This window comes from Hetaerina americana, unplaced genomic scaffold, assembly GCF_022747635.1.
Source record: "Hetaerina americana unplaced genomic scaffold, ioHetAmer1.1.p SCAF_6, whole genome shotgun sequence".
NCBI lineage: Eukaryota > Metazoa > Arthropoda > Insecta > Odonata > Calopterygidae > Hetaerina > Hetaerina americana.
This window is the reverse complement of record NW_027287205.1, coordinates 68,352,442-68,377,117: the sequence shown is the minus strand read 5'-3', so window position 1 is coordinate 68,377,117 and position 24,676 is coordinate 68,352,442. Positions and strand designations below refer to the sequence as shown.

The 24,676-nt window shown below is 37.8% G+C and overlaps 1 long non-coding RNA gene across 1 annotated transcript in view; it reads right to left on the bottom strand.

The window, feature by feature from the left end:
* LOC139695424 (uncharacterized) overlaps nt 1–23,984 on the bottom strand; it is a 55,407-nt gene extending 31,423 nt beyond the window's left edge. The window contains exons 1-2 of the long non-coding RNA XR_011702315.1: nt 23,879–23,984; nt 23,591–23,726 (exon numbers count right to left, since the gene is read on the bottom strand). This is a non-coding gene — a long non-coding RNA (uncharacterized lncRNA). The remainder of the gene's footprint in view (nt 1–23,590; nt 23,727–23,878) is intronic.
* Between the last annotated feature and the right edge of the window lie 692 nt (nt 23,985–24,676).

Genomic DNA, 24,676 nt, shown 5'->3' with positions numbered 1-24,676 from the left:
TCTCCTCCGCAACAGGGAGGCCCAGTAGGGGAGGCGCGAGCCAAAAAGGTGCGCTCTCTAAAACATCCCTCTCGACCCTATCGTCTTCCCAGTCCGAGGTAGAGAGATCCCCCCCCCCACCTTCTCTTGCCCTACACCTTTCAACTCCCCACCACCGCTCAAACCTCCACAATGCGAATGTTTCTCCTCCACAGTCTATAAATAAAGCTGCCGCGTTACCCTTATCACGATGAGATATTCAATCGCTCCATTCCATAAATTCATTAAAGGCCAAACAATAAATGAGACCTTGAGCAATGAAGAACTGTGTCACAAGAGCCTGGCGGGGTACCCAACGCCACACGAATGAACATTACTAAGATTTATCTCCGTGTGCACTCGCGTCAAAGGCAGAGTAATTACTGCGGAAGGTCAGAGCAGAAATTAGTGGCAGTATCCGAAATAACAACGGTGGACTATTGCATGAATTACTACCCTATCAGTCGACGGCATTGCCGTTTCACCAATCGTTTCATCTCTAGCAGATAGACTGCATGCATGCGCTATAAATAAATATTAAAATTTACTGCAATTTCTAAGCACACTGTAAAAACGATTGTATGCACATTTGATTTGAATATAAAATATCATGAAACAACTGCTCATAGATGTAGGTATGGGAAAAGATAATAGAAAATATATCTGCCCTAAAGAATTCCCAGGAAAAAACCAAGTACCCGTGAATGACAATATTTTTGGCTGAATTTAAGTCTACGCAGTTTTTAAAGTAAAAGTAACCTATTTAAAATATCGCCATGCCTCAAAACGCAATGACCTGCGAGGTGATTTAAGATTTTGGCGTCCTGGCGGGCAGAAATTTCTGCTGATATTCAAAGGGGCCGAATTCAGATCCAGGTGGCTCCGAACACCCAGAGCTTTAAAGAGCTCAGTGATTTTACTGGTACTACAGATCTTCCTGGAATACCACAGTTGGCTCGCGAACTCCTCTCTCTCTTCTTCCAACCCTGATACATGACTTTCACAGGCTCCAGACTTTCGAATGCCATAAACTCTATCCTCACCTATTAAACCAATGTAAGGGTTGATTACTGTGGTGCTTGATATATGCGGCGCTTAATAGGTATAATCCAAAAGTAAAATTAAAGTAAAGTAAAAGTAAATTTCAATTCCATTTATTAAAATATCTTTTCTTTACCTATTGCTTCCCAGTAATTTGAAGTATTGGATTGGGTGAGTTTCGTTGTTTTAAAATGTTCTAAAAACTTAATTTTCATTGATATCTCGATAAATTACGGCATTACATTGATTGTTATCTCGTATTGCCTTAGATCTATGTATTGATATTTTAGAATAGAACGAAAATCAGGTGACTTCTTTCGCTGGTGTCTGCGATCTCCACCGCGTCGCCTCATTTTTAATTTATCTATGAAACTTTTGATTTTATTGCACGAATATATATATATATATATAATGTATATATATATATATATATATATATATATATATATATATATATATATATATATTTATTTATTTATTTATATATATACATTTATATATATATAGTCGATATATATCAACTCAGTAAATGAAACTGTGGAATGTTCTATCTTTTGACAGTTTTTCAGAAGATGTTAAGGAATATAGATAGAAAGATACAAAACTTACATTTATTATTATTAGGTAATCTACCGGTTAAGGTAGGTTTTTGGATGGACGTAATTACTAATTAAATAATTTGTGGCCCCTAACAAAACGCAACAGCCTACTCTACATCAGGTCCCTCTTCAACTCTGAGTACTTTCTTCCTCCCTTCAGCCAATCCAACATCCCTATCCTGTCCCTTCCTTTTCCTCGTTTGCCTAACATTCTTTCCTCAATTACAATTTTAAACATCCAGCTGCCGGTCAATACCCCCTTCACAAAACTTACATAAGGTATGAATACTACTCTACAAATCTGCGATTAGATATATTTCGTATTGGCTCAAGAAAATTAATTGGAAAACATCAATTAAAGGTTATCTGGCTCATGGCGGCAAGCTGAACGTTTCCCAGTACACGTTAACCTATTAGAGCCCAAAATCGTTCAGTGATTCGACTAATTAGGGAATCGAGAATGTGGCTGTGATTCGAGGATGGGAAGGTCCCAGAGCTTCACTCTCCCTTTCCACGAGCTCCTGCCCGCAGCAATACGTACTCCCTGCGGTGTGTAAAAGAGTGGATTTGTTTCCGACCCACAGCAGGCTCCCGTTAAAATACGTAAACCCACGATTATTCATGTGGTAACCGAGAGATTCAGAGAAAATGAATCAGCTAGTTTAGTCGATCGTAAAATGCTATGACTAAACCTTTTCATTTCATATGGAAAGAGAAGGGAGGGGTGAGATCATTGCTGGTGCTAATGCACGAGGTGTTCTGGCTGCCGAGGGAGTGGGAGGGTTGGGGGACTGGTGAATCAGAAGTTGTTGGATATAAACATCACGCGATGTTTCGGAAGAAATGATATATGCCTCTCCACATTTCATGAGTTTTGTGACTCACATGTTTTAGCATATACAGGGAAAATACGGGTTGTAGAGGGGAACTGTGTACCAGTCACACCCCTTCAGGTGAATGACTCGTGTGAAAATATTGGGCTCATGGGACAGCCCTCTGATCTCCTGCTCTTCGCGGATAGGTGTATATGTATTTATATATATGTATGTATACTGGTACAGGAAATGATTATAATTCGACAATAGACGCATTCACCGTTTGAACATGAGTAAGGCGTGCCTTGTTTACTTTGGGAAACTCCGCTTGGCTCTTGCAAGCCCTGAATATCTGGTCTTATCGAACAGGTGGATATACGTTTCATTTTTAAACCGATATTAACCGTTAAACTCGCGCAACAAAGTATCTGCGTAAGAGCTGGCTCAAAATTAATCTACATTTACACGTCATCCCGCAAGTTCCCGGAGGGCGTACGGAGGTGGGTGTCAGGGCATCAAACACAAATGCACAAATATGAGTCGGCGGCGGTTGCTAATCGATATATACTAGTATTTCAGTTCATATATACACACGCAAGCATGACTTTATATATTATATAGGTATATATATATGTATAAATATATATATATATATATGCATATTTATATATATATATATATATATATATATATATATATATATATATATATATATATATATATATATCATGCAATATATAATATGCTTAGCTAAATCATAAAATCTTGGCCTTTAAATACAAATATTGGATTCCATTTTGTTACGATTGGGTATCTTCTGAGGGAAGAAAGTGTACTTGAATCTGTCATTTAATCTACTTATCTCCCTTATTTAATACCTGTGTTTGTTTGAAACACCAAAACGTCTTCATCATTATCAGTACTTCAATACTAAGATGAGTTTACTGCAGCCCTCAACTCTTCTCTCTACTCAGCATTAACTCATTCACACTCTGTTAGCTTTTCTGTTTTGCTTCCTCGTTAATTTTTCCTTCAAAAGAAACCTAATGGTTGAAAATTCTGGTTATAGCTAATTATTCTTATGCACTTGTCTCATGGTCTTACTCGCGATATCTTTCCTTCATTTTTCCCTATATATTTTATAATTCCCATCTTGTTCAAGCTTTATACGCATTGCAAAACTTCATCAAATTGCATTTTTGATAAGTATTTCTAAACCATATTCTTTACACCAGCTTTATATGCAGTATTAATCGGAAGGATACCATAAAAGGAAATAACCTTACGTATATTAGAAATTAATGCTTTCACACGCATGTGAAATATGTTCCGATTAGACGTATGAGTATCCGAGTAACCGCTTTGATACATTATAAACTGTCATGCGTGCTAAGAACGTATTTACCATGGAGAGATAATTACTAAGCCCGAAGAAAGCTTATTTTTCAAAAAAGGAAACTATGCGTGAATAATAAAGGCTTGAAAAATTAGATCGCTCTATATATCAGAGACATTGATCTCTTTAAAAAAACAAATATGAGGGCAATGAAAGCCTTTGAAAACCTCAAAGCGATGCTGAAAAACAAATGTGCAGGTAGAGTGAAAAATGACGAAGTATGAAGAAGGGAAGATGAGATAGTGTAAAATAAGGGAACAAAGGGCCGGATGGATTTCGCATCGCTTGGGGCATAGAGTATAACCATGGACAATCAGAGGAAAGGCTTCAAGGGAAAACCAAGGGAACGCTGTCTAACCGTGGGAAAAGAGAAATCACGAACAGAAACGTTATATAGGCGTTAGGGATTAAGCATCTGAGCGGAAATGGTGAAGGACTTTAATCAAACAATTACCAGAATGTTATATCAACACAAATACATGCATGATCAATAATACACTTCCAGAGAAAACAGGGAACGATTTATTCACGCGAAAAATCAGCAAACCAAAAATTTGATTAAAGAAGCACTTTTATTTAATGTTCTTTTGGGAAAGTTCCCTTTCCAAAACACAAATTGTGAGATAATAAGTAATTTTATGATGCGCCTGAAATTCATCTTTTCGTAAACTCGCGGTTTTGAACTGCGGGATTGCAATAGTCATGGCAAGTAGGTAGTTGCTTGCTCTTTCACGCCACTACGTGATTAGTATGCAAACAAACATGCAATCGTAATGAACCATCACTTTAGGACGCGTTTCAATGTTATTGCGGAGAGAGAGAATTCTGGCAGTTGTTATCGTACGAAACAGCATTCAAAATTCGACTGACTATCTACGCGGCAAAATTAATCGGAACGGGCCTTCAAAGGAGTGCTACTCGATGTAAAATTCATGGCTCATGTTCGCGGTTTCTGTGCAAAATGGATTTAACTTTAACAAATGCAGCATAAAATTTCTTTTCTAAACACTGATTCTTCCATGGAAGTTAAAATTTTTATTTAAGCCTTTTGGTGCAGCAAGAATTTAAACGTATTTCAGGAACTTTATCAAACAGTTAGAAACACGCACATTTTCTTAGACTGAGTAAACGTAAATTTTTCCGCAAGTACAAAGGTTTTTATTTGACATAGTTAATAGAAAATGATATACTGATAGTAATTTGATCGATGACTCATTATGTGGTCACAAGATAGATATGGGTGGAATCGATAATTCCAGTTCATTTCAAAAATATACACCATTGTCAATTCCTAATTTTTGGTGTTCTAATACAAATAATGAATAATTAACGAATATTAGGTTTCCTACTCAGTAATAGAGAGGGGAGGAAGTACACATGCGATACCGGGAAAAAAAGAGAGGGGATGTTGAATGGAATGGAAGTAGAATGTAATTTGGGGTGTTAAGTTGTGCTTCGTTAGAAAAGCCTAAGAAATGTAGGGGTGTTAAGTTTGTGTCCATCCAAATCCTACTTTAAACGGTAGACAACCAAAATATATCGTGAAAGGCTTAAATTTAGATCAATAAACTCCAAAGGATCAAGGTACCGGGAAATGGATGATAAATACTTGTACGAGATGAAATTTTATATACATTGAGGATTAAAAAACCTTGGAGGTACTTATGAAACCTATGTAAGAGAGCTTTAATTTAAGACTTTGGAGGATAAAGCAAATACATCTCATACGTCGTTTCATGTGTATTTGGCTCAACTTCTTCATATAGTATCTAACGATAGACTCTTCCCAATTGATATTTGTAGCTAATTTGCAGCGCAATAGGAAATTACAAGCTAAAATAATAAAAATTTAAGTTTATCATCTAGTTGATGTATATCTGGAACTGTCACCAAATATGTTCCGGGTTTCTAAATCTTTAAGAATTTATCGAAATGAGTCAAAACTCTGATTACCATGTCAATTACTAAAAAAAGGAAATATTCGTTTAAGTGCTGAAGCTTCATTTACGCCAAGGATCTATTTAAAAACAGCAATTTTACCTTAAAAGAAACTTGAATTTAAACAGGTCCCCTTCCACGTCCTGGGTATGGGGCAAACTAGGGGAAAGGTTCCCATGAATTATTTCAAATTAACTAAATACATTGCGCTTGGCAAACTAATGTTTACTTAAAGGGTTTAACTCTGTACCTATATTAAATTGCTGAACAAAAAGGTCCCTTTTTGCCTGGTCCGACAAGAATTCCCTATAATCATGTAGGGCCCCTCGTCTGCCCCTTGAATCTTTTTTCCGCAAGAATAGCACACCAGCAAAACACCCGGGGTGCTGCCTCCCATCCTTGAGATATCTTGAATTCTAACCCTTTCCTTCCACCAACCCCAACCTAATACATACCTATCGTCCTTCCGCCCCTTGCATGGGAATCAATCTCTGTTTACCCCATTACAACCCGGGCACTGTTTTTACGCCCGCGCGCTGCCTTCCTACCCCACACCCCTGTCAAATGCCCTCCATTCCACCACGGTGGCCTCAGGAGCAGACCACTCCATCCCCCCATGCCCCCCCCATTCCCCTACCGCCATTCCTCCACCCATCCCCCATTCGCGGGGCCCCTCCCAGAGCACTCCATCACGGCGCTAACAAAAACAAAACACAGTCCTTGGGAGAGGGGTGAGTGTGGGTGTAGGACGAGAAAGAGAGAACGCCAGGCTTCTCTCCTTCGAGGCACGGGGCGAACTAGGAGGGGAGAGATAGGCTCGATGACGACGGGAGTACATACGTGGAAGGAGCAGCGGCGGCGGCGAGGGCCCTAAGGAGCGGACGGACGTGTGCAGTGAAAGTGAGGGAGTGATGGCGGATGGCAGGGCAAGACCAAGTGAATTTAAACTCTTTCTTGTGCTCGCTCGCATTTTGTGCTGAAAGTTCACGTCGGCGGCGTTTCACAACACCCTCCACAAATGTTGAGGAACGGCTCGCCTGACCCAGGATGGGAATAGATGGTCGTCTTTTCCGCATTTTTATCTTTTCGATGAAATCACAGCGGAGTAAAAAAATCGACCTCGCGTTCAAGAGTGTCCTTTATTTAACTTTGGAACTCATTTTAGTTTTCACTTCGCCCGTACCTTTGAAAGAACATAGCATTTAAAGGCAGTCATGGCTTATAACAGGGTTTAATATAAATAAATAGCATTATCAAGCGATCGCTACCGTCATATTCCAAGAAATTTATAAAAATGACATAAAATCTAAATAAAATATTGGGTTGGATCTTTTTTCATTTCAAACTAATTCATAGAAAAAAAAGCATAGCAAAAATTTCTTGGAGACGTGAATGACCTCAGGATCTTGGTGGTCACAAAATTAAGGTAAGTAAGAAAATTCAGTAAGTTCAATAGAGATTATGCTGAAACCATTGGTATTTTTAGTTCATTAGTTCATCTTAGTAAATCTAGGAAGTTTGAATAGCTTTCCCGTAACTTTTTGTATAACTGCTTCAAATTAACGCATCCTAATATGTCCTATGCAAGCGTTGGTCCAATCAAATGCTTCATGAAAGTCTACAAAGCGTGAAAACCAAAGAAGAATTCATTCCAAAAAAAAACAAATTCAAATCAAACTTGGAAAGTCTAGAAATATTAGCAAAGAGAAAAACCATTTCACTCTAATGGAATTTGAGTGAAGTTATAAAAATTACCTGTCACGGAAATACATAAGCCAACCCCAGGGGCATTCTTTCTAGAGTTTGTATTTATATTACGGAAAACCATATAGTAACTTGAGTTGGTTCTCAGTAACCATGGCTTTGGCTTCGAAATGTGTGTCTTTTCTAAAGATAGGATTATTTTCTTTCCTTTAAATGACTGATATTATTACACTGGTACAAAAATCACTTCTCTACGTGCACCATTGGTGAGATGGCTCGTTAATCCAAATTACCATACACCCAGAAATCAGAAAATTATATATTAGTAAAACAATGCCGGTACTAGCAACTTAAAATAGTTCATAACTCCGAGATTATCTCGGAGCTCGTGCCATCACCTGAACCGTTTTATCCATTGCTAAAAGATTTGATAACCAACACCTCAATGAATATATTATCCTTTTATTTAAATTAACTACTATTCCTGTTGATAAAAAACGAGGCATTTCCTAAAACACTAAGGTACTACATGGATAGAATCACCACTTACATGCTTAAACATACGTCTTTAAACGAAAACTTTCTGTCAGACAATACTTCGGAAATGTTTTATGAAGTTACGAAAGTAGTTTCCGCTATAAGGTTATATCTGCTCCCCAAAAGGAGCTTTCCAAAAGTGTATGGCAATGTTAGATTACTTCCGATATTTCAAAATAAATTAATACATATTAGGCTCCCGGAAAACTTGTGACTCAATATAAAACTTTCTTTTAAAAGGAGGAGATGTATTTCACTCATATACTGAAAACCAGCAACCAAAATTATTTCTCCTACTTGACTGAACGCAAAGAGCTATACAGTTAACATATTTCCGAGGTTTATTCGTTTATTACATATTTGAAAAATATGAAAATTATTTTGTCATCAATCGATCTTTTATCTCCAATTATAAGTATCTTGCAAAGGATGATGAAAGCGATACGTTTTCCATGATCAATCGTACTTACCATCATGCGTCCATTAGAACGCAGTGAGTGCGCCACGCCCAGGTCATGGACTTTTCCAACGTGAATGTTAAACGGGTAATCGCTCTCGTCCTAGAGGCGGCTGAGTTCCAACATTCAGGGGTTTCAAAACCGCTGCGTGCAAAAAAAAACTGGGGTTGCAATTATCTGACCATGTATAGACGTGTATTAGCACACAGTTAAAATCGACGTCGGACTCTTGTCTCCCCCGCCCCTCTTCCCGACATCAGTTTCTCCCGGTCATGCATGTTTCCTGTCCTCTATCGATCCCCATTGTTTTGTAGCCGTTCTGAAGAGGAGTGAACAAGGCGCAAAGGGGTAACCACCCCCCTGCGGTACAGCACGTTTCCGATTGCGTCCCACATGTACAAGGCGAGAAAGGATCTGTAGCTGCAGTAGAGAGTGCGCAAAAGCCCGACAACATCCTTTCGAAAAATTTCACGGCAAACAGTAATTCTACAAGACATCAAACCAATATATCTCAATATCTCATACTAAAGCCTTCAACCATTATGAAATAACACTCTTATAATTTAAATTTGTTCAACTTCGAAATTTTTCATTACCAATATTAAGTTGACGAAATAATCGCCACGTAAACACAAAAATTATTTAAATAGTGATTGTAATTAATAAACTGTGAGAGATGCGAGCTGAACAATAAAAGAACAAAACTCTCATAAGTTCAATCATGTTATTAAGATTCTACAGGCAGAGTACATGTAATACTATGTTAAGAATAAATAAAATAAAGTAACATAGCGCCTGAATATGTGCCATAATAAATTTGAGAGCAAAAGAAACTAAATTCAACTGGCACTAATATCACGAAACTGCACAAAAATATAACAAAAGAAGAAAACACTGACTGTGATTCCCCTTATATTTAAAATTATAAAGTTTTGCATCCAAATTATAGTATCAGGCTCATCCCAATCTTAATTTCGCTCTTTAAGAGTGGAAAATTAAAGGATTACTCCACCTGTTTAAAAAGTTTAATTATGGGTGCAGTTAATCGGTATTTAACTGGTTGCACAATAATATTTTTTCAACCAATCTCATGTGTTACCTTTTATTTTATGGCTATTTCTGCTGCAATATTGGTGCAGGCATAATTGTGAAGCTGTCAAGTGATAACACAATAAAAAAAGAGTTAATAATAAAAGCGGTAAAAAGAGTCTAGCAGGCGATGGAGATACTGGATGACGAGGCCCGATCTGCAATGCCCCGTTTGACTTGATATTCACCTTACTGCGCAAGTGTGAACATCTCCCGCAGCAATTTCGCTCGAGTGAGTTTGCAATATTCTCCCAGAGTTAATTTAGGTGCACCTAGTATGAAACATCAGACTCATTATGCATGTGAGGTCTGAGGAGCAATGGCTATGCGTAGGCAGTAATCCATTCCCAGCCAGAGAGTGCTTCACCGTGGATGCGCAAAGTTCTATCCTCAGTAGTTGATCATGGAATATTACTTCTCTTCATTCCTGAATTTTCGGACTTGTAACGTGCCTCAGAGAATTACGTTCATTTTAATTTCAGGAAATATTATGACAAGCATGATGCTTTGGGCCTTTCCAAGATATTGACACTACGAGCTAAAATGAAGCGTATTTCTAATCGACGAAGAGAAGACTGCATAAGAGTGAAACATCAATAAGTCAACCAGGACAATATGGCAGTCCCGAATTAAAACATGCATCATCAGATGGATCATTTTAAATCACATATGAGTGGAACAGAAAAGGATTCCAGGGAGGGCAGATGAGAATTTAGGTGAACTGGCTTGGTACATGAATGAAAACTAATATGGTTTACTGATATCATTATTTAAATTCAGGAGATCATACTAATTCATTTGATAAAAGCGCAACTATAAATATTGATGAAATATTAAAAAATCAATTTTAACAATCATTACATTTACTAATCTAGCTTTTGAATAAGTTTTTCTAATATAACTGTTCTTAATTTGTTTATATTTGTCTAAACATTGATAATTCAGTTGTTTCCCAGCCTAGCTGTCTCCATAAAGACCAAAGCGTTTTAAAATTCTATTACTTTCTTGTCGTTACATATTCCTCATTCTCATTCTATCCTACATCCTATTTAACGTCCTAATGCCTCACCGTAACTCTACGTATTGTCCGATTTGTTAGTGTTTAACCAATTGCTCTCACCAACTTCCTCTCTTCCTCCACCATATTTAAAACTTTCCATTAAGTCCTCTTCATCATCAACTTCATTTCTCCATTTTTCGCCCTATTCAAACCTAAAAAAAAAACAAATAATCTCATCGCATCTCAAAGCCCGGTTTTAGATCTGTACGGTGCAATATTTACAATTTGTCTTTAACTATCCTACCTACCAACAATTATCTTGTTCTCGCAAATCCCATTTCTCCCAATTAAATTATTTTGCCGTGTGAATATTAGACTCGTTCCCTGCAAAATACTGTTGTTATATGCGAACTGTTCCTCCTGCACTAGTTTACTCATACTGACATGATTTTTAGGTTAGAATTCATAATTATTAATAAACTCATTTCTATACTCTTGTGGTGCATTCATCTCTATTATATGTTTATTAAGTTGATACTACAAAGTATCACACAATTACTCCTTTCCTATGGCTACTTGTTAACTATTTATTCTTCAATTTTGTTATTTTAGCCTACTTTATTAACTAATCTCCATTTCCGTATTACCATCAAAGATAGATGCGACTGCGCCATTACTGAGCTAAGCATTTAAAATGCTAATTTTTACTAATAGACGCTAAGGAATTAGGCACCTCAACGAATGATCAAAGAATTCGAGACTTATGAAAAATGTAATCACATTTCGCAGTCCCACTATCGTTGCACACAATCCATCGATCGACGTTTCCAGTGTCCGCAAACATTACCCACACCTCTCCACGAACCAGCTAATCCAACATCCTCCTTAAGCTTAGAAGACAATTGTACTCCCTGTTAAAATACGTATAAGCATCAGATCTCCTGCGGTACATTTTTATTTTTATAATTAACGATGTATTATATTAAAATATTATATATTATATCTAAAAGTATCGAACGAGAGTATTGTTGTAAATTTACAGGTACAACTAATTTTACGGATTTAAAGTGAAACATTTTATGATACATTTTATTTTTCGTTCACTTCATATCAACAGATACGGTAATTTTCGCCAATTTTTTCTTTCAACTTAAACCTTATGGGGCGATTTTCTTTTCTTTGGCCACTCGTCTCAAAAATGTTGTGAGCCATAAATTCCCACCCACGGAGTATCCCTGCATAAGTAGGTTTAAATAGGTTGACGGAAGACCTCGCATGGAACACTAGGTGAAAAGTGCATGAAGTTCGCGCATTCGCTGTAGAGGGACAAACTAAGCCAACATTTGGTATCTTACCAAGTTCTAGTCACCAGAAAATCTCACCACTTGGAATTTAGAGAAGATCCTCTTGGCATTGGGGGGTCGGGATGGTGCGGTGGCTAACTAACTGGCTTCCCACCCGGAGGGCCCGGGTTTGAATCGCAGAGGCGCCAGATATTTTTCCGTGGTATCCCGATTCCTACTTAAGGTGCTCTGTGGAGGGCACTTGAGTACTTATATTCGTTGGAAGGAATGTTAACCTGCGGACACCTTGGCACCGACGGCCTTCAAGAAACCTGTGCTGACGACAAGATTGATCGTGTGCGGTCCCTTGTCCTCACCGATCGTCGAAAAACTCTCCGAATTATTATTATAAATACACATGTGCTAATAGACACTGTCAGGTGGCACACAAGTCCCAAACAATTGCAAAATATAATACATAAAACCAGACAAACACAGATCTCTTTAACAAAACAAGTGAATCCCCATCCCATTTACAACCATTAACCAGCAAGAAAAAAAAAGATACATAAAAAAAAAATTAAGCTATAACATATAATACCATACACCACACATAAATCAAATTTTTACATATATACCTTACATCTATTCTTAAAAGTATACACTCTGTTAGGAAAGGGCTCGAATATTTTTGCAGGTAAGGTGTTCCACTCAACAATTGTTCTATTTAGAAATGAAAATTTTTTTTTATTTGTCCTCTGTGCCCGGCATTTTATCTTAAATTTGTGATCATTTCTGCCTATAAAATTTGGATTCCCCACCTCTTTCCTAAGATCTGCCCAAGCTTTCTCCCCCTTCATAATTCGGAACATTCCACAAAGTCTGCTTACTTTTCTTCTAGATTCTAGAGGTTCCCAGCCCAGCGTTTCTAGCATGTCAGACACACTCTCCATCCTCCTATGCTTCCCCAGTACATATCGGGCAGCCTTTCTTTGCACCTTTTCCAGTTTTTTAATATGACCTTCTTCATGAGGGTCCCATACAAGAGAAGCGTACTCTAAAATTGGTCTTACTAGGGTCTGATAAGCCTTCTCCTTGGTTGCTCTAACGCTCCCTTTTAGGTTTCTCATTACCCAATGAAGAGTTTTGAAAGCTTTCTTATAGATGTACTCCACATTTAGCCCCCACCCTAAGTCCTTAGTTAAATATACACCTAAGTATTTGACAGTATCACTTCTAGGAATGACATTTTCTGAGAATTTATATTCCCTATGGTTTCCATTTACCTTATTGCTAAAAGTGATGGATTTGCATTTGTTAACATTAATATCCATCCCATTTTTTGTCACCCAATCAGCCATTTTATTAATGTCCCTCTGAAGTTTGTCACGGTCTCTGTCATTTTCGACTTTCCTGTAGATAATACAGTCGTCTGCAAAAAGTCTTAACTGAGAATTAATATTTATTGGGAGATCATTTATATATATTAAAAACAATAGCGGGCCAAGTACGCTTCCTTGTGGGACTCCCGATGTTACCCTTGCTTTTTCAGAATACACTTCTCCTAATTTTACCCTTTGTGTTCGACCTTCCATGAAATTTCTGACCCAAGAGATTACTCTTCCATCTGTGTGTAGTGGCAATTGGCCCATCTTAAGCATTAAGCGATCGTGGTCAACTTTGTCAAAGGCTTTTGACAGGTCGACTATTATAGCATCCACCTCTATTCCCGCATCCATAGAGTCGAACATTTCTTGGCAGAACCCTAATAGCTGAGTTTCACAAGAGTGCCCTTTTCTAAAACCGTATTGGCGACTATACAACCAATTCTCACTCTCCCACAGGTCCCAGAGATAATCAGCCATTATCTTTTCTAATAGCTTGCATACAACTGATGTCAAGCTTACCGGTCTATAATTATCAACTAGTGCCTTATCTCCTCCTTTGAAAATTGGCGTAACATATGCCTCCTTCCAAGCATTTGGCAGGGCATTATTGTTTAAGGTAACATTGAATAAATGATTTATATAATTTGAAACTACACTACCGCCCAATTTAAGCAAGTCAATTGAGATACCATCTGGCCCTTTTGATTTATTTGCCCTCATTTTCATAATTTTTTTATAAATTTCTGCGCTCGTCGTTTTAATACTTTTGGTATTTAATATTTTTTCGCCTCCTTGTTGACTCAGAGATGAATCTACAGGATCCTTTTTATTTACCATAACCTTAAATACACTTGCATACCAATTATTAAACGTATTAGCCTTTTCCTTATCATCAACGATTAGTGTCCCATCCTCTTTTTTTAAAGCTGTTATGTTTTCCCTGTTGCCTTTCCTCCTCCGGAGGTACTTGTAAAATTTATTTCCATTATCTATCCCGATTATTTTCTGTAGAAAACTATCTTTGGCTATTTTCTTTTCTCTATTCAATTCACGAACTAATTTTTTGTAAATTATGAGCCATTCCGAGCTCTCGTTCCGTTTTTTGTGAATCACTCTCAGTTTTTTCTTCAAGGATCTAATTTTGCGGTTGTAGAATTCTGGATCAGTATTTTCTTTAAGAATTTTTTTCGGGACAAATTTATTTAATCCCTCCTCCATTATCCCCTTAAATGTTTTCCAGATTTCTTCTACATTCTGCCCACCACTTACCCATTTTGAATATTTTTCCCTTAAAAAGGTCTGTAACCCTTCCCTGTCACCCCGTTTATATTGCCAAACTATCTTTTTGTTTCCTAGCCCCTTATACTGAGCCCTCTCCCAGTTTAGATATATACGCACAGCTGAATGGTCACTTATTCCCGGAAGGACATCGACTTCCCCTACCCACTTTTTCGGTCTCACAAGTATGACGTCGAGGATGTTTCCCCCGCGCGTGGGTTTTTCCACCATCTGTACAAAACCCTCCTCGTTTATAAGACGACTAACGATTTCTTGGGCCTTCCCACCCCCCACCGTGACCTCGTCTGCCGACCATTGAATACCTGGAAGGTTCAAGTCCCCCGCTATGAGGGTGTGATCCTCAGGGTTAGCCGAGCATATGTCTGCTAATACCTCGACTGCGTACATCCCTTCGTTGGGGCTTCTGTACATAGCAACTATTTTTAAAATTTTCCCTCCATTCCTACCTTTAACATGAACACACATCATCTCACAATCATCTCTTACCCATTCCAATGTACTTATTAGGTTTTTATCTACACATATAAATATCCCCCCTCCACGACCATCCCTATCCCTTCTGTAAACTGACAAATTTTGGGGAAAAATCTCATTTGACATAATATGATCACTTAGCCACGACTCCGTACCTATCACAATATCTTCATAAAACGGGTGGTGGGGAAATGTAATGAAAAAGTTAAAGAGAGGTGCTTTTTTGCTCTAGTTAGACCTCATTTGGAATATGCCGCAAGTATTTGGGATCCGTGGGAGAAAATTTGGCAAAAAGAATTAGATAAAGTCCAGAGAAAATCCGCTAGATTCGTTAAAAATTGTTATGATAAAAACACAAGTGTGACAGGTCTCTTAGGGGATTTAGGCTGGGAACCACTTGAAGTGCGGAGAGAACAAGCGAGGCTTAGACTTTTAGAAAGGTTCAGAACAAACGAGTTTAAATATGACACTGAAGGAATTATAATGGCCCCACACTACTTAGGTAGATCAGACCACAAAGATAAACTAAGGGAGATAGATTCCAAGACAGATAGGTACAAATACTCATTCTTTCCCCGAACAATCAGTAATCATAATAGCAAGAAACCGAAGTCACTTTAGAAATATTAAAAACTTTGAATTTACAAGTCGGAACAAAATTAAACACTATAGAGATGTTAGGTATACTTTCAGGTGCATGTGTATGTTAGTTGGTAGTTTGAGTGTTTGCATGTGTGTGGGGTGTAAGTGTTCATGCATGAATGTATGCCATGTTTTTTTTATATATGATTTTCTCGTTATTGCATGCGATTTTTTTTATTTTTTTATTTTTCTTTTCTAAATTATGGGTGGTGTCCTAGCACCCCCCGCCACACGCCCTTGCGGCGGCTTGCGGGGTATTGAGTAGATGTAGATGTAGATATCCGGATTACATGCATCAACTAACGTCTCGAAATGGCATACTTTATTTAGAATACTTCGGCAGTTTACCTGCAAAACTATTAAGCCCTTACCTTCCTTTCCTTCGGTATTGCGAGGTCCACCTCTTGTGCCCATTACAGGTTTCCCTGCTCACTGAGCTTTAGTGCGACATTTTTAAACAGATTTGACAAAACCAGGGATCCCTTCCTGTTTAAATGCACTCCATCGCGGCCCAAGTGTCTATCACCGACCCAACAATTCGGGTCCACAAATGTCAGACTTTGTTGCACGCAAACCCACTCTATTCCTTCGTTTATGGCGTCAATTCTCTTCCAATGTATGTCCCTTCTACGAAGAATTCCACTAATAACAATTTGAGCACTTTTGAACTTATTTTTGGCCGAGGTCGCCAAATCCCAAATAAAACCGATTAGATGGTCTTCTGACTTAGCACTTTTTACGTCATTTGTCCCTACGTGAATTATGACAACACTTTCATCACCATCACTAGCCATATTAGCTATTTTATTGTCCAATTGTTCCACTCTTATCCCCGGAAAACACTGAACGCCTCCATTGATACTATCGCCACAATCTCCAACGAAACGTATTATGGAATCACCAAATATTTTCACTTTGGGTGGCCCTTGATCACCAAGAGACCTCCCCTCCCTTGACACTATGACCTCCCTCATCGGAAGCACTTCCCTCTTCGGTCTCACGTTTATCCTATCCTTCCTTCCATCTCCTCGCTTCTTTGGCTGCTCTCTCCGTAGGATGCTTTCCCGTATTCCTCCAGCCCGATCGGCATCCGCGTCACATGAGCTTGTTCCACTTCTGGTCGGCCTTAAATCTTCCGGTTTCCTCTTATCACACCTTCGGACAAAGTGGAGATCATCTTCGATTTGCTGTTTCACCCGCCGCCTCATCTCTGTTAATGATGCTTTCAGTTCCTCATTTTCAGCGGAAAGACTGAAAATTGTCTTACGAGCGATGTTTAAATCCGCTTGCAGCTTTTCAATTACCTCCTCTTTTTCTTCTAAACCTCTTCGATTCTTCTGACTTTCACACTTACTGCACTGCCAATTATCACTCACGCAATCCTCCAGTTTACTCTTAGAGCAATTAAAGTGGTACCAAGAGCAACACCCACTACACTGAACTCAATTTTCTACGGCAAATAATACACTTTACATCCACCGCCATGCCCTTTCCCATTTCGCCCAAGGGAGTGTGCCTTCTAGCGGTCACTAATCCTCTCGAGCGGTCGCTAATGCGCTGCTTGAAAACACGTCTGTCTCCCTTGAGGGTCCGTGAGTGAGTGGGAGTGAATGATAGAAGAGGAATGATAGCTGATGAACTGAAGTTAGGAAAATGAGCAGCGCACACTATTTTAACAGAACATTTTGGTTTGAAACAAATCTGTGCCAAAATCTTGCCCAAGCTGCCGACGCCAGAACAAAAGTTGAAAAGAGTTGAACGTGTTACTGACTGGAAACACTCACTTGAAAACGATACTGGATTCCTCAATAGGGTAATCACTGGTGACGAATTGTGGTTTTACGAGTATGATACTGAACTAAAATTGCAAAGCAAGGAGTGGAAAGCAAAAGATGAACCTCGAACCAAAAAATCAAGAAACAGTCGATCGTAAGTCAAAATCATGCTCCTCGTTTTCTTTGGTGTCCAAGGTGTTGTTCATCATGAATCTCTTCCTGAAGGACAAACAGTAGAAGCTGAGTTTTACCTTACAGTTCTCAAGCGTTTGAGAGATCGCGTGCGTCGTGAAGGAAAAAATTTGACTCAAGGCGATGGATAGATCCTTCGCCATGACAATACACCTGCACATTCAGCATTGATTTATCGCCAGTTTCTGGCATAAAACTCAATCACCATCCTTGATCATCCTCCTTATTCGCCAGATCTCGTCCCCTGCGACCCTTTCGTAGTCCCAAAATGCAAAAAAATGTGATGAATGGACATCAATGGGAAAATGTGGACACAATGAAGCAAGAAACAACGAGACAACTAAATAGCCTAACTGCGGAGCACTTCAGAGGGTGCTTTAAACTGTGAAAAATAAGATGAAATAAGTGCATAGTAACGAATGGAGAGTATTTTGTTGCGGACAAAATCGATGTAGATTAAATTTTGCAAAATAAAGTTTTTATAGCCTCAGTTCGCGTATTAATTGGACAGATCTCTTACGCTTGTATATTACAGTATCATTAATCAAATTAAGTTCCATTATTTCATATCTTAATCCTGACTTTGACCCCATATTCTAGTTTTTCTTGCCACTAATGAACTATTTGCCCGATCAACCATAATAGTTGCATTTCCACATGTCTATTCCCTCCTATATCCCTCTGCTATGAGAAACCGGGGCTTATGAAAGATAGAACTAAGGGATTATAGTATATATAATTGAGCCTTGGGCTTCAAAAATTGCTACTTTATTAAATTTTATCACATAGCAGAGAATTAAACATATGCAATAAGCTTTCAAAGAACTCGTATCATATATTAAAGACATAAACGATGCTTTCGACATCTCTGTAATATTTTCTCTCGGATGAAAGACCCTAATTGGAATACTCTTTAAAATTTTAAATTTAAAAGTCTACGGTTCTACCATTTTTAACCCACAATAGTATATGACTTGTAATAAAGTTTTTCTTGTACTATGCCATCAAAATAAATTCTCATTCCTCCTTTTCTCATCCATATCACCCCCAAAGGTGTTTTTCGTCCTATATTTCATTCCTCATTTCAATGGTTTCAGTGAGACGACTCCATTCTTTCTAGCTTACTATAAGACTTTGATAATGAGTCTTCCTTCTGTCATTTTTATGCACACAACCTCAGAGATCTTTCACATCACTGATGCTCCCCCGGTTCTTAAGAAATGTTCCCAGGTCAACTAGGGCACGCTTGTAATCTTTTCTCGCCTTAAATGACGGGAAGTCCATTGCTTGTTTACTTTTCAACCCAATGGAGGTGGTCTCGATTTAAAAAGTCATTAAGCTCTACTTATACCGGAACCAAAGATCTATTTTTACTCATCGGACTTAGCCGTGGGGATATATCTAAATAATATATTTGCCACAGATATTATGGCTAGGGAATATGCTTCTCAAAAGCAGCAGAGTTCACGAGCTCAGTTATAAAAGCAAGCATGGAACTGATGGAAGGCATATTTTTAAAACGATAAGAAAAATATTTTTAACCGGGTAAATTGATGCATTAATTTTCAACGTTACGTCCGTTTCAATGGAGAAGAGTTCTAGATTCAGTAATAAGTTTTAGCAGACAAATCCCAATGAGAATTACGAATGAATACAAATATTAATGTATTAAATTCCGTATTCTATATATTACATTTAATTTTTTCAAAACATTTTTTGGATATATTAAATTTCATTTTATGGTTGTTATAATTGAGTTAAAACTGCTTCGAAAAAAGATATCCAAATGTCGTACGCCAATATATATCGTTATTTGCCGTTCTTGATAAAAACTTGGAATTTAAATAAAACTGCCAAAGTAAACCTACATTAAATAGCTTTCTTGTGTATTAAACAATGAATATGAGGTGAAAATAACATTGATATTCATCAAAATCATTAAATTTACAAAAGTCACAGCAAAAATATATGGGGTCACCCTCGGAAAAAAGGACAAATGAAAAATGAAAATTTGTAAACATGTCCGAAATGACACGAAAAAAAAATGAAAAATAATTGAAATAAGAAGAAGCATTGCAAAATAATATGCAATAGAGAGTAACATTGTCACACCCTCAAATAAAACGAAATTATTCTCGTACGTGTCAGATGGAGAAACGCCTAAGTTAATGTAATACAGATCAAAAAATTGCTGACAATGATTTGAAACACGGATGGGAAATGTGTTCAAAGATAGTGAGATAGTGCTTAGGTAGCTAATGACTACATTTAGAGAAAGGAAGGAGTTTATGATGGTAGGTGCCCAAAATCTTTGGTCATTGGACACTTATTTTATGCATTAGCAAAGGGTAGTTATTCAACCAGCTCAAAAAATAACAACGCCAATTTTAGATACGTATTTCCCTCCATTTGTTTTTCGGTAGTAATTTCACATTGGCGGAAGAGTGATTCGGATTATACAATACTAGAAGACGTTCCAAAATCTAATGAAGGCGAAAATGGAAAAAATGTGATATCCACCCCTTTATATAATTAATTTTTCGAAGGCAAAATACTTTTGAACCAATAGTTAAATCCTACACGTAACTCTCCTTCCAAAAGCTTTTCTTGAAGTAATTGAAAACTTAGATTCCTTTGTGCCATTATTCTAAAAAAATAATTTCATACTCCTAAATTAAGGTAGCTTAGCTTCAATATCAACGCATATCGTAACAAAAAAAATGCATTGCAAGCATCGCGTTGCATTTACATGTACATCTCCACAACAACTCCAGGCCATCACAGGAGTGGTGTTAGGACTCCAATTAGTTGCGCGTAATTCTCCACATTTGCGTAAATATCTGCTCACACACACATAGCTATTTATGGCATTCAATGATGGATGTGGCCGAGTAAATTATAATCAAATTTATAAGAATTTTGGAAGCAGTATTGGTTAGGCCTTACTTTGGTTTGATTATTCAGCGAGCAAAGGAAGAAAAGTTCTTGAATCTGTCAGTTATGTCATCTATCTCTCTTATTTTATCTTCATGGACCAATCCGCAAAGGAGATGTGGGGCATGATTCTCTTCTCTCGAGGAAATATAATAATTATAATTTAAATTTTTATATATTTCTCTCCATGCCACTATTAGAATGGGTTTCTTTTACTCCTTTAATATTCTTATATTTACGTCTCTTTAAGCGTAATGTCTATGTGGCTCGTGGGACTTCCACTCTAACTACTTCAGGATATTCCTCGCCGAATATCGTTTCTCGGAGCAATGTTAGTAAATCTAGCGGATTTTCTCTATGTTTTACAATTAATTAATCTTTTCTCCAAATACTTGCCATTTATTCAAAATATTGCCGGAATAAGGAAAAAACAATCCTCTCTGCTATGCCATCATTATATTTCCCTGCAACCTGCCAAATGATACATAGATTCTTTAAGGCTGAGTGGTATATAGTATTCTCTTGGTACAGGTATATCTTAATGTGTACCCCATGCAAGTTTGATCTAATATTCTTAGATTTACGTCTATTTAAGCGTGATCTCTGTGTGGCTCGTGGGTCTTCCACCAAGTTACTAACCTACTAAGGGAGTTAGCATGAGATTAAGACAGTGATACAACTATGAAAAATTAAATATTCAGAGGAGAGTTATTTAATTTTCCATTAAAATATTTAATTGATAAAAAGTTAGAGTAATAACTAGTCAGGTTTGTTTCACCAAAATGCCTTGTGTAAATGCAACGAAGGGTGATAATTCGGTCATTGATATCTCTGCCCGCTGGCTATGAGTAATATCTATTACTTTCTTAAACCTTATACATTTTATTTGAATGTGAAATACTGTTTTAAACGTACGTACCTCAATAAAAACTTTTTTTATTCCATTACAATGTCCTAATCACTATTGTGGCCTAACAGGATTTCGTATTAATGTATTAAGAAGACCGATAGGGATCTACTTTTTAAAATTTCTATTACGATAAAACATGAAAACGACAGGAATCCTGCACATAACTTGAAAAATATTAATTCAATGATAAATTTTGAGAAACACATGAATAATTACTGAATGAATACAAGCGTGTGTACTTGTATGCATACTTGTATGTAAACTGGTATAAATAATGTATTAAGTATGTATTAATGCACGTGTTGGAGTCATTTTTTCTAAAAAATAATGCATAACGTGCACCCCAATTTTAAAAATAGTCAATTTTGCCACCATTGTTAATGTCGGCTCAACTTGCTCTACGTAAATTGGAGATTCAGGCGTAAAATTGAAAAAATGAATGAATAGGCTGTAAAACCACCAGAAACCATTTAATTCTGAAGAATTACTGGTATGTGAAATACACCTGCATGGGATAAAAGTTAGCTTATTTTACTCTCCCAAGAAAGAGTATCAAGAAATTGCGTTAAGGCAAGCTTCTTCTTTTATATGCGGTAATCTTACTTAATCAATGGAGCAGGATATGTTTCTGGAGCCGGAATGGGGAACAGAAATCTTTCGGAATTCCAAGAAATAAGAGAGACTGTAATTAACCCGCAACAGGAGGAGTTCTCAAGCATCTCAATATAGTTTCTGCCTCTTACTAAGCTTTTCTGATACCCAAATTACCGACAGTGGAGCTTTCGGCGCCGATAGAACTTTGCAAAATGGCCGACGCATCGAAGACGATTGAGACTAAACTCGGTGTAACCAGTTGAGCGCAGGGCAATGATATAAATTCAAATATTTAGATAATTTCAAGGAATAACATTCAACTAAAGATGTGAAAACAAGCGGAAATTCAAATTTATTATTTAAGGAAGTACTGAAAGTTTTGGGAGAAACATAAAATGGCCGAAATATTTTGGATGGCGAGGCCGTTTTTCATACAGAACTCGTTATTTTAGTAGGTCGAAGAAGATGATTTAGCGATAGGCTGTCCGTAATGTTGCAAGTTAAGTATTAAAAACGAGGGAATTTACAATGAATTACTTTATCTAGGTAAACAACAGCATTAGGTGTAAACAATCATTCTAATAGATTCTTTCATAAGCTATTCAAGGTAATAACCATACCTCGTATTTCTGAAATGCGCCAATAAATAAGTAAAATGATTCAGAAGGTACGTAAAATGTACATCAAGGTAATAACTCTAATGTTTAATGGACAAATTGACAACGTACTAAACTAAAAATAATGAAAAAAGAAAATACTTTCGACACCATCAAACGCGATCATTTACAAGTCATTCTGATTCATTTATATTTCTCGCACCACTTTCAAGTCAGGAAAATTACCACGAACACCCAAATAAACAAATACACAACACTATCCACTTTTAATTATAAAAACGAACCCTTAATACAATAATTGAACAAAGCCATAAGGACAGACCATCAATCTAACTTTATGCTAAACGAATGCACATGCTCGGGATTAGTCTGACTCACTGAGTTCAAAGATGTTATTACGGACAAATTATTACGAACTACAACCAATAAAAAATATCCTGCACCTTTCTGAATATTATAACCCATATTAAAATGACACAAGTTATATGAATTTCATTTTTAAAAGAATAGGATATCATGTAAATACTCATGCAAAAGCGAATCCAGTGAGTAAAAACTCTAGGGAGAAAGTTCCAGAAAATAAAAGGAATTTATCTCAGGATAACTTTTTTTAGCAGAACCTAATAAATTACAAATGCCACGTAGAATGTAAAAGTGTATTTACTTGATCGTGATTTAACAATCTGTTGAATATAATGAGGCAAAAAATAATCAAAACTAATGCATCTACGAATGTACACACGGCCTTAATTAACTGGTAAACACATGCATTATAAGCGAAAAGACAGCCTTAACGCTGTATACAGTGATACTAAGAAAAAAAATAAATAATGAAATACAAGCTTTGCGTTAGCTCTGGCTAGGCTGTTACTTGGAAAAACGTGTACCTGGAGAAGTGTCAGTGCCCTTACGGTCGTGCACGGTCCCGCGAGATCCTCGTTCGATAGTCAGGGTCCTTCTGACCAAATGAACGTAAAGTTTTCACGTTGTCTTCACTCCGCCACAAGCCCACACAGCATGCAACTGTAATAATAAATATAACAAACACTGCCGTACAACGGTAAACATTGGGGAACGGATGACAGTTGTAAGTTTTAAACGAACATTAGCCGCGTTTCATGGGATAAAAAATAACACCAAGGGTCTAAAAACACGCGTAAACATATAAAACGCACACGCGTCCGCTCACTGCGATAATGTGCTGGCTTTCTCCACTCTCTTTTCCGAGGGGGGGACCAACTTTTGCTGACTGTGCAAATAATATGGCGACCGCGCGCACCTAGTGACGTCCGACTGAAGAGTGATGCTCGCCCCGGAGCCATGCAAGACCCTAAACCTCTCAGTCTTTATAACCTCGAGTGGCTCGGAAGTGAAGGGGGGATATGAGGAGGGGGCGTTTGGACGGAGGGGGGAGGGCTTGGGAGGTGTGTGGAGTGGGAGGGGAATGTGGAGGATATCACTCTCTGCAGAACCCCTTCAAGGGAAAGGCGGCTAACCAATAACACCGCATGGTGGGTCGGGAGGGAGGAGGAAGAATCACGCGGAAGCTGTGCGTGGAGGCGGCGTATTCGTTGGCTGTCTTCAAGTAAACGGAGTGTGAGGTGCATACCATGGGGGAGGGGAGGATGGGGGTCTCCGCTAAAGAAACAGAAAGCCACCACATCTCTATACACATATTTTTTCCTTCCATGATACCCCCCCTTCATTAACATCTTTTTTTTTCGCTTTTATTTTTACTCTCCTCCCTTTTCCCTGGAGACCGAGCCCCCCCCCCCCCAGGGACACTCTCCCCATCTCCTATTTCCTCATCACCTTTTCACCCCACTTAGTTCTTTGCTTACCCTTAAAAAAGAGTGCCACCAGCCTCTCTTTCCTCTTCAGAAACCACCACCACAAAGGCCTTGAGGGGAAAAAATATTTTATACTTGCCTTGTCAATAGGTGAAAAAACATATCCCTCTCGTCTGCACCTTT